General features: G+C 39.7%; 1 protein-coding gene across 1 annotated transcript in view; it reads left to right on the top strand.

Moving 5' to 3' along the window:
* Nucleotides 1-213: 213 nt before the first annotated feature.
* Nucleotides 214-13930, top strand: part of LOC121367672 — a 29422-nt gene continuing 15705 nt past the window's right edge. Inside the window, exon 1 of the mRNA XM_041491986.1 lies at nt 214-323. The gene's annotated coding sequence lies outside the window, so the exon portion shown is untranslated. The remainder of the gene's footprint in view (nt 324-13930) is intronic.

Below are 13930 nucleotides of genomic sequence, written 5' to 3'. Positions count from 1 at the left end.
TGTCTCTAAATCAAAGAACACAAAGGAATTCTGTACCGAAAAGCTATGCTTTGGTTTAATCTGGGACCAAACGGTGACGATAATAACTTCGCTGTTGACTCAACCAATCGAACTCGGCTGTCGGCGGAAGGTAACGGAGACGTACGGAGATTGGCCCGGCTGTCGTCATCACTCAACGACCGCTCGTCTCTTAAAGAGGAAACGGACCAGTATAAAAAGTTCTTTCCAAACCACTTCTCGTCAGCAGGGATTAGAAACCGAATCTCTCATTCTGCTGTTACTGAAACAACTTACTGTGCAGGTTCAGACATATTTCTAAAAAGGTGAGTTTAACTGTTTTTAATATAATTTTATATGCGTCAATATTACTTTTATTGCATGTACAACATAGTTATACCTTAAACTATTTAATAATTCTCTTCCCCAACATTTTAAGTATTTTATTAACAATCTAAATTGTACCATCTATAGAGGTGCGTGTGCTCAAAGCGATTTTTTTGTAATGCATATATATATTAACCCATCCCCCAAGCCCCATTTTGTCCCGATGGCAAAGACCACCAATGTAAGTCAGAAGTAGCGATCTGGATGGACATGCCCGAACCTTCAATGAATACCCCCCCCCCCCCCCCCCAATCATAAATAGTGTTGGTTGGCTGAAAATCGTTTAGGTCATGTTGTTAATGAAGGTTTTTGCTTCAAATGATTTAATAAAGAACAATTTTGAAATATGTCTCCAACTTGTTTTTTTTTTTTTTTTTTAATGCTTTGATATGTTGTAAAATGTACAATATTATATAGATTGTAGTTATTACTGTAGGATTCTACTATTCATATACTTCTTAGAAACTCTCAACATTTTTTGCATTAATCCATTTTAATATAAGTAATTAAGATACCAGCAGTTTTTCAAATGTCAGTTAAATTAAATAGCGATTAGGAGAAATGTTCAAAATCACATATCATATCATTACAAATTGCAACTGAAGAGTGGTGTTCCAATTAAGCACTTGTCCGTTTGTCCCGACATGTGAACATTTTACCTGGGCCCCGTTCAACGAAGCGATCTTAACGCTACGATCACCTTATGTGCATAACTACCTCATGTGCTTAAGGTGATCTTTTGCGCTAAGATCGCTTCGTGGAATGGAGCCCCGGCAAGCAGGATTAACATCAGTGGCTTCCACGAAGCGATCTTAGCCCTAAGATCAACTTAAGTGCATAGGGTAGCTATGCGCCTACGGTAATCTTAGGACTAAGATCGCTTCGTGGAACGAGGCCCTGGTGGACAAGTAGAAATTTACAAAGCAGTTTCATTTTGAGCAGTCAAAAACATTGCAGTTACAGCCGAATAAAACAAAACATTTATAGAACAGGTGAAAATATTGGCAGATAAGTAGACTTCTATATGTACTTGTCTAGTGAACTACAGAAAAAAGCTTATTTTCATCATTGATATTATTTATAATTTAGATGTGTTAAAACTTGATTAATACTGTAACATAACTTGTAATCGAATCGGAGAATCCTGATTTTATGTACTTATGCACAACTATTTAAAATAAATATATTACACTGACTCATAGTTAACTTAACCACGCTAGTTTGATACTTTGAACAACTAGATCCTGTAGTCACCAGGGCCCCATTTCACAAAACATCTTAAGTTTACGTCTGCTACTAACAGTTATACCGGTCATGCGTTTATACGTGTTTGGTGTTCAATTCACGCAGAAAATTACATCATTACGAAAGCTGAAGTATTTTAAAGACAAAAGAAAATGAAATATGTGTTCTTCAAACTATATTTGTTGTACTATAATAGTAATAAGAATTATGGTTTAGTCGTAGATTTACGTTTACATGCAAAACTAGGCTTACGATGCTTTGTGAAAGTGGGCCCTGGCTAGGATGCAGGATTTTTTAAAAATAGAGTGGGATTAAAACCCACTGCTGTTTTTGAAAATAAATTTAAAGGTCCATGACAGGTGGACGGATAATGTGTATTCTGTAATATAATATACATGTATTATATTGTTTTCCCAAAAATAGCCTGAATCCGCGCCTGGTCATAATACAAAAATTAGCTGTAGGTTTGAATTTAAGAAAGAAAACAGAGACAGAAAAATGTAGAGGGAGAAACACAAAAAAAGAAAGAAAAAAGAAAAGATTAAGTTTCAAAACTTTTATTGGTAGCAACACAATCATAAACGGATTTTAAAATGACAAAATGTTCATGGTTTGTTAAGTGTAGATCGCCAATTAATGTTCTGAGATGTAAATATTCAGTAAATGGATATTGCAATGCACCCTATACAGCGAACAGTTGCATAGGAAATGCTCTGCGTAATCAAGTTGATGTCCACAAGTTTTTTTGTATTTAACGACACCATTAGAACACATTGATTAATTAATAATCGGCTATTGGATGTGAAACATTTGGTAATTATGACTCATAGTAATCAGAGAAAACCCGCTACTTTTTTCCATTAGCTGCAAGAGATCTTTTACATGTACTTGCCCACAGACAGGAAAGCACATACCACTGCCTTTGACCAGTTGTGGTGCACTGATTGGAATGAAAACAAGACCCAAATCAGTTGAATGGATCCATCGAGGTGGTTCGATCTTGCGATCTTGAGACGTTTGATTCTTTTTAATGACATAAAATTCCTACTGTTAGAACACACATTATTCCACAATTTTACTGAAGAAATAATCAACATTTCGTAAAGAGTATGGATAGGTTTCAACAACGAAGCAAGGTACTTGAACAATTAAGTAAGTGGGTACCATGTTAACAGTTTATATATCGTACATAATGTATGTCGTTTGCGCCTTTCTAGTAGTGATCATGATGTGAAACCAGTTTCTTTATTACTATGCTTCCTCTAACAGAAACCACAAACTGTTTTAAGAACATATGATTGGATTTGTTCAAGATTTTGTTTTTGTGCCAGATGAAAAACACTGTTGTCACAGATCGATCCCTGTCGGTGGGCCCATTGGGCTATTTCTCGTTTCACCCAGTGCACCAAAACTGGTATATCAAAGGCCGTGGTATGTGCTATTCTGTCTGTGGGATGGTGCATATAAAAGATCCTTTGCTACTAATGGAAAAATGTAGCGGGTTTTCTTTCTAAGACTATATATAGAGAATAATACATGAGTGGCCGTTAGATACCATATATCTTACAACGAGTTGTTTTAAAATGTATCTAACAAGCGAAAGCGAGTTTGATACATTTTTAAATAACGAGTTGTAAGATAAATGGTATCCAAGGGATACGAATGTATTATTCTATTTCTTACATATCCTCAAAAACCAGGTTTTAAGCAAATTTTAACATCTTTTTCGACTAAAAGCTATTTACAGCCCTTGTACTTAAGCATCACAGACAAATGAGTGTCAGGTTAACTATACGTCACAGTGCAATCGATTTCGATCGTGCTGTTCTTTTCACTGGGTGTGTGGCATTGGTGACCTGGTCATCGCCTAGGAGCAGCCAGTCGTGTGTCTTGCAATTGTTAACGCACGTACATGTGTAAACAAGTATGTGTTATCAAACATAACGAATGATGTTCTCACCAAAAGGTGTGTATGAAGTCAAAATTACCAAATGTTTGACATCCAATAGCCGATGATTAATAACTTAATGTGCCCTAGTGGTGTCGTTAAACAAAACAAACTTTAACTGTTGTCACAGATTCCATCTCCTGCAATTAGGAAAATGTCTACGGCAAAAAACAAAAAAAAACAAAAACAAAACCATGAAAAACCATGAATATAATCCAAGGCAAAAAAGTGCTGTGGAGAATTAAAAACTCCACGGCAATCTCCTCGGCATTGCCGATTGCCGTGGGCAATTGCAGGGGTTGCTGAGATTATATCAGCATTACTGAATAATTGAAGGACAAACTATTTAAATGTATGTTATTTCTACTGATTTTCTAGAGAGACGATATTTAAAATATCTGAGGGAATTTGTTATTTTTATTGCTTTATGAATAACACTGTTTATATGGAAATGCCAATTTCCCGATTTTGTCAATATTGAAATGTCAGGGCCAGATATGTTTGTGAAATTCAACTTGCGATATCGGTCCGTTATCTTAAAATAGGGTCGGCTTGTTAGTATCTGAATATTTGCGAATGAATATGACAGACTGTTTTTTCAGGACTAAATTTAACCAGTTACGTTTTAACCATATTATTGGTTCGCTCAGTAGTATAGTGCGTTTGACTACATTTGGAAGTTCAGGAAATTGGTGATGTTAAATGTTTTTAAAAAATATATATCAAACTTAGACTAAACGAGGAGGAAATATGGAGGAAATGTTTTATTTAACGACGCACTCAACACATTTTATTTACGGTTATATGGCGTCGGACACAATGGTTAAGGACCATTCAGATATTGACAAGAAGAAACTCGTAGTTGTCATTTCATGGGCTACTCTTTTCGATTAGAAGCAAGGGATCTTTTATATGCTATATGATAGTACATACCACGGCCTTTGTTACACGACTCGTGGAGCACTGGCTGGAACGAGAAATAGCCCAGTGGGCCCACCGACGGGAATCGATCCTAGATCGATCATGCATCATGCGAGCGCTGTACCACTGAGCGACGTCCCGCCCTAGACTAAACATTGCTTATTTGCAAGATTGAAGAGATAGATATTATTTTTTCAGATCTTGTAAGTCAACTATACTTTTAGAGAAAAAAAAAACCCACTCAAACATCTGGACTGGAATGTACATAATTTAGGAATGCCCTCATAAGATTTGGATTTGGCTTCAAGAATTGACCCTGTTAATGATCATAGCAACAGATAAAGGCACAACTTGCCACATAATTGTCCATATTAGCTTAATTATATTTGAAGATGAATTCCATTTTTTCTCTATATATCTGACCTTTATCTATATACTGACCTTTAAACCTTAACATACGAGAGGAACGTAGCCCAATGGTAAAGCGCTCGCTTGATGCACGGTAGGTTTAGGATCGATCCCTATTGGTGGGCCCATTGGGCTATTTTTCATTCCAGCCAGTGCTCCACGACTGATGTAACAAAGGCTGTGATATGTACTCTCGGCATACTAATCTTCCAAAACTATACGTAGCTCTCTATTTTCCTTTTCGGCGGACCGTTCAAAATTGCGCCTAATTTCCTTCACAAAAACTGCGCACCCTTTCTGTTTGGCTTCATCCTACGGGACAAATTCCATAGCACCATACCACCCCCGCTTGTTACCGGCCCCGGTCGCACTGCTGGTGATCCCATGCAACTGCCAGTGCAGGCGCCCCCCCCCCCCCTCCCCCTCCAACCCAACCCAACCCACCCTTTTCTGTCCTGGACGGAGGATCCGGCCGAGGCCGGCACCTGTGCCCAGGACAGGCATGAGCTACCACAGCTTGCTCTGAATGTACACGTTAAATACTCTGACCTGACCTGAACTAATCAAAAAGAATAGCCCATTGAGTGGCGGCAGCGGATTACCGCTCCATTATCTGTGTGATCCTTAAAATAACAGATCCTAGTTTTTAAACACTACGACGTATTTTTCACTATTAAAACCGTTTTCGATAATTTAAAATAAAAGTACTTACATTTTATTATTTAGAATATTCATTTTCGTACACCTGACGTGGTTCTGGTCATCCAGGTTTTTGTAATACCCCCAAATGCATTTTTCATAATTGTAAAAACGCACGTTCGTCTGAGATGTAATAGTTGCCCAGGCAAGCTCTAGTCTATTTTTGGACACAATTTCCCCCTTTAAGCATCACATGCTTTTTAGCTTCTATCTGTTATAAACTTATCCAAATGTGTTGCAGGTTTGTAGATTAATTAGTCTTAGTGTCCATTTTCACGGGCTGAAACTAGGATCTGCGCCTTTAACCATATTATGTCCGACGCCATATACCACAAGATCCACACTGGAACATATTTAGTTTTAGCCAGTTTTGATACACGTGGAGTATTTCCTTGATCATTATTGAAAATGGTTAATTTTTAAAGACCAACGTATTAGCCCAAGTCTAAATGTTGCAGCCACTTGGTATAAATTTAGCAATTTTCTAATTTAGCAATGTACAGAGTGAACCCTGTTTAAAGCCTTGGTGGCATTCATGGTTAAGCCATCGGACATAAGGCTGGTAGGTACAGGGTTCGCAGCCCGGTACCGGCTCCCACCCAGAGCGAGTTTTAACGACTCAATGAGTAGGTGTAAGGCCATTACACCCTATTCTCTCTCTCTCTCTCTCTCTCTCTCTCTCTCTCTCTCTCTCTCTCTCTCTCTCTCTCTCTCTCTCTCTCTCTCTCACTAACTAACCACTAACAATTCACAACTAACCCAGATAGCTGAGTGTTTGCCTAGGACAGCGTGTTTGAACCTTAATTGGATATAAGCACGAAAATAAGATGAAATTAATTAAATAAACCGTAATTAAAATGTGTTGTGCGCGTCGTGAACCCTCCCCCCCCCCCCCCCCCCCCCCCCCCATACAACAAAAAACAAATAAAAACGTTCTTCCTTTTTTCCAAAATGCGTGATCCCAGTAGATTTAATTACAAAAAGTCATACATACAAATGGATTTTTAATGAATTTATCTGTGAAGCACTGGCACTCTAGACGCAATCTGTAATGGCTAATCGTGTTATTATGCATACATGCATCATAATAAAAAGTTATTGGGTTTTATATGTCAACATGTCAGTGCCATTCTCATGGTCAAACCTAATAATAATAATAATAATAATAAAATGAATACAAGGGATCCACACTGGGGGATCGATCCTACGACACATCCTCTTAAGACAAGCGCTCTACCGGATAAACTAAATCCCCTCTCCCCCACGAACAGAATCCATAGATGTGTATTAGCACTCTTATGTCACGTGACATGCATGGTTCAGATACATTATTAGGCGTTTTGGTCCCAAATCATTTAGTGCAAGAGCATTTCCGCCGCAGACATTATGTGTCATAAAACATTTGCATTCTTTCCAGTATATTGTCAAAGTCACGTGAAAGCCGGAAGATAAAATATTTTATTGTGCCTATAACTTACTAAGTGGGGAGTGATGTAGCCCAGTGGTAAAGCGCTCGCCTGATGCATGGTCGGTCTAGGATCGATTCCCGTCGGTGGGCCTATTGGGCCATTTCTCGTTCCAACCAGTTTACCACGACTGGTAGGCCCTATATCAAAACTGTTATATCAAAGAAAGAAAGAAAGAAATGTTTTATTTAACGACGCACTCAACACATTTTATTTACGGTTATATGGCGTCAGACATATGGTTAAGGACCACACAGATTTTGAGAGGAAACCCGCTGTCGCCACTACATGGGCTACTCTTTACGATTAGCAGCAAGGAATCTTTTATTTGCGCTTCCCACAGGCAGGATAGCACAAACCATGGCCTTTGTTAACCAGTTATGGATCACTGGTCAGTGCAAGTGGTTTACACCTACCCATTGTCTTGCGGAGCACTCACTCGGGGTTTGGAGTCGATATCTGGATTAAAAATCCCATGTCTCGACTGGGATCCGAACCCAGTACCTACCAGCCTGTAGACCGATGGCCTAACCACGACGTCACCGAGGCCGGTCTGTTATATCAAAGGCCGAGGTATGTGCTGTCCTGTCTGTGGAATGGTGCATATAAAAGATGCCTCGTTACTAATGGGGGCGGGATGTAGCTCAGTGGTACGGCGCTCGCCATAGGATCGATTCGAGTCGGCGGCCCCACTGAGCTATTTCTCGTTCCAGCCAGTGCTCCACAACTGGTATAACAAAGGCCGTGGTATGTACTATCCTGTCTGTGGGATGGTTCATATAAAAAAAATCCCTTGCTGTTAATCGAAAAGAGTAGCCCATGAAGTGGCGACAGCGGGTTTCCTGGCTCAATGTCTGTGTGGTCCATAACCATATGTCTGACGCCATATAACCGTAAATAAAATGTGTGGTGTGCGTCGTTAAATAAAACATTTCCTTCCTTCCTTGCTACAAATTGAAAAATGTAGCGGGTTTCCTTTCTAAGACTATATGTCAAAATTACCAAATGTTTGACATTCAGTGTCTTCTAGTGGTGTCGTTAAACAAAACAAACCATAATACGTTCTGTACACAGGCGTATTATGTGTGTGGGGGGGGGGGGAGGAGAGGGGGGAGGGTAGGCATGGGGTGCATGCCATTCCTCCCAATCACATCTCTCTTTTACCCTGTTATATTTGCTTGTCGCCCCCATAACGACTGTAGCACAAAATTTAATAACAGCGGTTCCCCCTTCCAGGATATATATTGACATATATATATATATATAAACATGACATGGGGAAAATAAATGTACACATCATCGAGGGGGCCCCCTGAAGCGCAGAACCCGTAGCACGTGCTACATGTGCTACTAGCACGAAGTTCAGCCAGCAAACGTTTCGCTAACGTTCGCGAACTATTAGATTGGTTCCCCCAACGTGGGTATTTAGTTTAACGTGATGCGCATAAACCAGTGTGGCGGATGTTTTTTGTGCTCGATCTGACTGAACGTTGCCCACGATAAACCGGCTCTGATTCAACTGTGTCGGCGTCCCCATCTTCCCAATCCTAGCTACACGTGTACCCAAAATGTCTGTACACTATGACCACTGTACCAGTTGTTGTTTTACTATTTTATTGGTTCCCAACGTGGGCATTTGGTTGACCGTGAAGTGCATATACCTTTAGGGAATACAGTTCATAGTGTGGCAACTACTTGCGAGTGTCTGCACATGCGGTTGGCCTTGAGAGATCAAATTCTAGTTTCCCCGTCTATTGTTACGCATGGGTGAGCAGGCTAGCGTGTGCAGTACACATAAAGTGATGCGCAGTACATCGTGTTGGCTTTAAGTACCGGTTTATTAGTAATTAATTTTCTAATCGTATTATGTTGGGTAGTTGTACAAAATATCACATATTCTTTCTGTCTGACTGTAACCGTCTGTCTGTGTCTGTCTCTCATATTATTTTGAGATATTTTCTCTGTGTTGCTCTCTCCCTTCCTCCCTCCCCCCCCCCCCCCTCTCTCTCTCTCTCTCTTATTTTGAGATATTTTCTCTATGTTGCTGTCTCCCTCCACCGTCTCTCTCTCTCTCTCTCTCTCTCTCTCTCTCTCTCTCTCTCTCTCTCTCTCTCTCTCTCTCTCTCTCTCTCTCTCTCTCTCTCTCTCTCTCTCTCTCTCTGTATGTTAGAAATATCAGATGCTTGATATCCAACAGTCGATGATATAATTAATCAACGTACTTTATTAGCGTCGTTAACAAAACTAACTTCCTGGGTAACTTCCACCGGACCTCAGCTGTTGCATTTTGTTTTGTCAGATTATTTCCCATCCAGAACGGAAATCTAGAAAATAGCATTTAAAAGTTTACTGAAATAGTAGTTAATGCATGTCATGCCAAAGTATTTAATTTGTTTCCTGGCTTGTGGGTGGAAAATTGAACTGATTCCCATGTTAAACCCACACACACCAATGAACTTTATTTTGATTAAAAAGTATTTACTGCTGATCAATAAGCATTACACACACACATGCGCGCGCGCACACACACACACACACACACACAGACACACATAATACACACACACTAACACACACACACACACGCAGACACACATACACGTACACGCACGTACGCACACACACACACACACACAGTTCAATCCCGTTGGCTCGAACCCCGTCGGGTTCTGATGTAATAAAAGAATATATCTGTGTCGTGTTCGGGTGACCGTGCGCTCGTAAACAATTTGACTGGTATCCATTACTTCACATCTCATCTAACATTCGGCGCAAAAAACAGTCTAGCACACCCTCCGGAACATACTTCGGGTGATCAGTGCTCAAAATCAACCATTTTTCTCTTCTATATACATTGCATGTTCAGGTGTCCGAGCGCTCGCAGACAATTTGACTGGTACCATCGATCTTCTTCTATTATATCACAGTCTTCTCATGTTAGCTGTAAAACACCAGTCTAGCGATCGTTTACCCTCCCGAACATTCCTCGATCTGGTTTACATGGGTAGTTTTAAGAAACTAAAGTTAAAGCAAAAGTTTGTTTTGTTTAACGACACCACTAGAGCACATCGGCTATTGGATGTCAAACATTTGGTAATTTTGACATTATAGTCTTAGAGAAGAAACCCGCTACATTTTTCCATTAGGTCAGGTCAGGTCATAGGGTTTTACGTGCACATTCAGAACAAGCTGTTGTAGCGCACGCCTGTCGTGAGCACAACATCCGGCCTTGGTCGGCTCCTCCGTCCATGACAGGAAAGGGGGGGGGGGGGGGGGAGGAGGGACCGCCTGCACTGTCAGGTGCAAGGGAGCACCAGCAGCCCGATCAAATCGGTAGCAGGCGGGTGGGGGTGGTGGTGGTGCCATGGAATTTGAATGGAGCAGTTGAATGCCAAAGAGAAAAGGGTGCGCAATTTTGATTGAGGGAATTTGGCGCAATTTTGAACGGTTGGTCGAAAGGTAAATGGCCGAGCTAATATAGGTTTTGATATTAGTGAATCGAGAGTAGCTCGTTTTTTTTCCATTAATAGCAAGGGATCCGATATGCATCGGATAGACAGGATGGCACACACCATGGCCTTTGATATACAAGACGTGGTGCATTGGCTGGAACGAGAAATAACCCCATCGACGGGGATCGACCCCAAACCAACCGCGCATCAAGTGAGCGTTTTACCACTGGGCTACGTTAGGAGGCCGTGTTATAGTATTATGATTTATCCTATAATCATGATGATTAGAAAGACAAAAAGAAAGAAATGATTTATTGAACGACGCACTCAACACATTTTATTTACGGTTATATGGCGTCAGACATATGGTTAAGGACCACACAGATTTTGAGAGGAAACCCGCTGTCGCCACTACATGGGCTACCATGATGATTAGATGAATTTCTATATTTTCGGTCACTGACCGGGCGGTACGTAGCCCAGTGGTAAAGCGTACACTTGATGCGCTGTCGGTCTAGGATCGATCCCCGTCGGTGGACCCCTTGGGCTATTTCTCGTTCCAGCCAGTGCTCCACAACTGGGGTAAGTCAGAAGGCCGTGGTATGTACTATCCTGTCTGTGGGATGGTGCATATAAAAGATCCCTTGCTGCTAATCGAAAAGAGTAGCCCATGAAGTGGCGACAGCGGGTTTCCTCTCTCAATATCTGTGTGGTCCTTAACCTGACGCCATATAACCGTAGAAAAAATGTGTTGAGTGCGTCGTTAAATAAAAAAAACCCCACATTTCCTTTCATTTCCGGTCACTGACCAAATATATAGCTTTTTGGAACGGACATAGTTTCACTCTTGTTATGATCATCAAAATAATGTTGTATTGTTCTAAGTTACTTAGTTTATTTTTAGCTTATGATTTTTTTTATTTTTTAAAAATATAAAAATTTGAAGACAAGTTTTATTTAAAAAAAAAAAATAATAATAAAAAAATAAAAAAATAATAATAACTGCCCAGGACAGCGTGCTTGAACCTTAATTGGACATAAGCACGAAAATAAGTTAAAATTAAGAAACAAAGTGCTTTGGAAAACGTTAAAGTTATGATATAAAACGATTAATAAAAAAAATAAAATAATAATAATAAAAAAAAATAATAAAGAAAGAATGTGACTGACAATACATTAAACTATTGTCAGTCTATTGGACATATAGATCATACTTTAAACTTTTAGACCTGCGTTCAAAATTTTATGTCGAAATTACTTTCTTTTTTTAATATTATTAAATAGTCCGATCCTCTCATCTGTCTCTTATTTATTCTAAATAATTTTATTCTAAAATGCATCAAATTATATAAATATTCGGCCGAGCAGTCAATTCTTTTTATTTTTGGCTTGTAACTTTTTATTTAATTAAAAAAAAAAAATTATTAACTTTTTTACTATTTGCTATTTTTACCCCCCCCCCCCCCCCCCCGCCCGCCCCCCCCCCCCCCCCCCCCCCCATTACGAGTCAGGCCACCGATCTTATCGGAGGTCGGACTCTGGATGGGCGTGTTCGAAACCCTAGTAGTATATGAGCACGTTAAACTAGTTATCTATCTATCTATCTATCTATCTATCTATCTATCTATCTATCTATCAGTCTATGTAAACATACAGGCCTGCTGTAACAGTTCTCTGATGGCAACATGCCAAATGTTATCCATGTTGATTACCGGCCTCGGTGGCGTCGTGGTTAGGCCATCGGTCTACAGGCTGGTAGGTACTGGGTTTGGATCCCAGTCGAGGCATGGGATTTTTAATCCAGATACCGACTCCAAACCCCGAGTGAGTGCTCCGCAAGGCTCAATGGTCCTGTGATCCATAACTGGTTTAACAAAGGCCATGGTTTGTGCTATCCTGCCTGTGGGAAGGGCAAATAAAAGATCCCTTGCTACTAATTGGAAAGAGTGTAGTGGCGACAGCGGGTTTCCTCTCAAAATCTGTGTGGTCCATAACCATATGCTGACGCCATATAACCGTAAATAAAATGTGTTGAGTGCGTCGTTAAATAAAACATTTCTTTCTTTCTTTTCTTTACCATGTTGACATTTCCTTGTTTTAATATTAAGGTTACTGGAAGTAAAGATTAATTAGCGTCCCTAGCGCCATAATTACGCGACACTACAAAGAGACGCAATTAAGGTTAATCTTTAACCTGCCGTTGCCACCGTAAGCTAGAAAAATCAATATTGTATTATTATTATTATTATTATTAATAGTATGACTTCATCAGCTGTGCATCATTAGTATTTGTTTTATATATGCATAATATGCTACTGAACGAATTTGACAGTATGTTCCTTTTTACAGCCAGTTTTATCATGTTAATCTAATCATTTGTATAAACCTTTTTTGTGTGTGCAATGAACCTTTATTTTACAGCCAGTTTAACATTTTAATCTAATCATTTGTATAAATCTTTTCTAATGTTTGCAATGAACCTTATTATTATTTGAACCCCGTCTCATTGTGAGCAATTTCTGGCTCTGGTCAGCGTGCTTGGTCATTACATTGATATAAGCACGTCATTTGTATACACACTCACACACACACACACACACACACACACACACACACACACACACACAAACTAGCCAATGCCAGGTCCTGCCCACTGTGTCATGCACGTAAGCGGGATCGACCGCGTACATTATAGGCCCCATGCATGTTGTTGAGTTAAACAGCATCCTTTTTATGGATGTCTGGGTAGCTCAGAACACATCGTGGTTAGTCTGCAATTTGCGGGCGATTCGGTGTCATAGGTTCGAGTCCCGGCAACGGCATGGGACAATTTTTGAGGCCAGAAAGGATTTAATTATCCTCTGCGCCAGTGCGTTAATATCTGTGTATGTAACAGTCAAACTCGACATACATACAATATATAGATATTCATACATCAGTACATACATACACACACACATACATACATACATACGAACGGAGTGGAAGTTAGTTCACATATTAAAGGCATATTGTCACAGACTAATGACCTATTAAATAGCCTAACAAAGTATTACCTAAAAAATATATAAATTTGATTTGTCCCTAAATGTACTTTATTCAACCATCTACGTAGCCACCATACTCCACTTATTAGTGATATTTCGTAAAAATAATTGAATTATGGCAATGGTCTATAATTAAAAAACTATTATTGTCAACAGGGTTGACATGGATTTCACTCCATTGTGGTTCAGTTAAGGTGATGCGATAGCTAGATTTGGTTTCCAAATATTAATGTAATTTTCATTTATTATCCATTTTCAGAGAAATAAGGTTCTTAAATCTGTGACAGTATGCCTTTAATATAACTATTTCTACGTCTGTTACCATCCCGATATTTGTGCAGTAATGTCTCTAGCGCATTA

The sequence above is a fragment of the Gigantopelta aegis genome, chromosome 1 (assembly GCF_016097555.1).
Source record: "Gigantopelta aegis isolate Gae_Host chromosome 1, Gae_host_genome, whole genome shotgun sequence".
In the NCBI taxonomy this organism is placed as follows: domain Eukaryota; kingdom Metazoa; phylum Mollusca; class Gastropoda; order Neomphalida; family Peltospiridae; genus Gigantopelta; species Gigantopelta aegis.
Note: the sequence above shows the minus strand (reverse complement) of the source record. Positions and strands in the feature narration are given on the sequence as shown.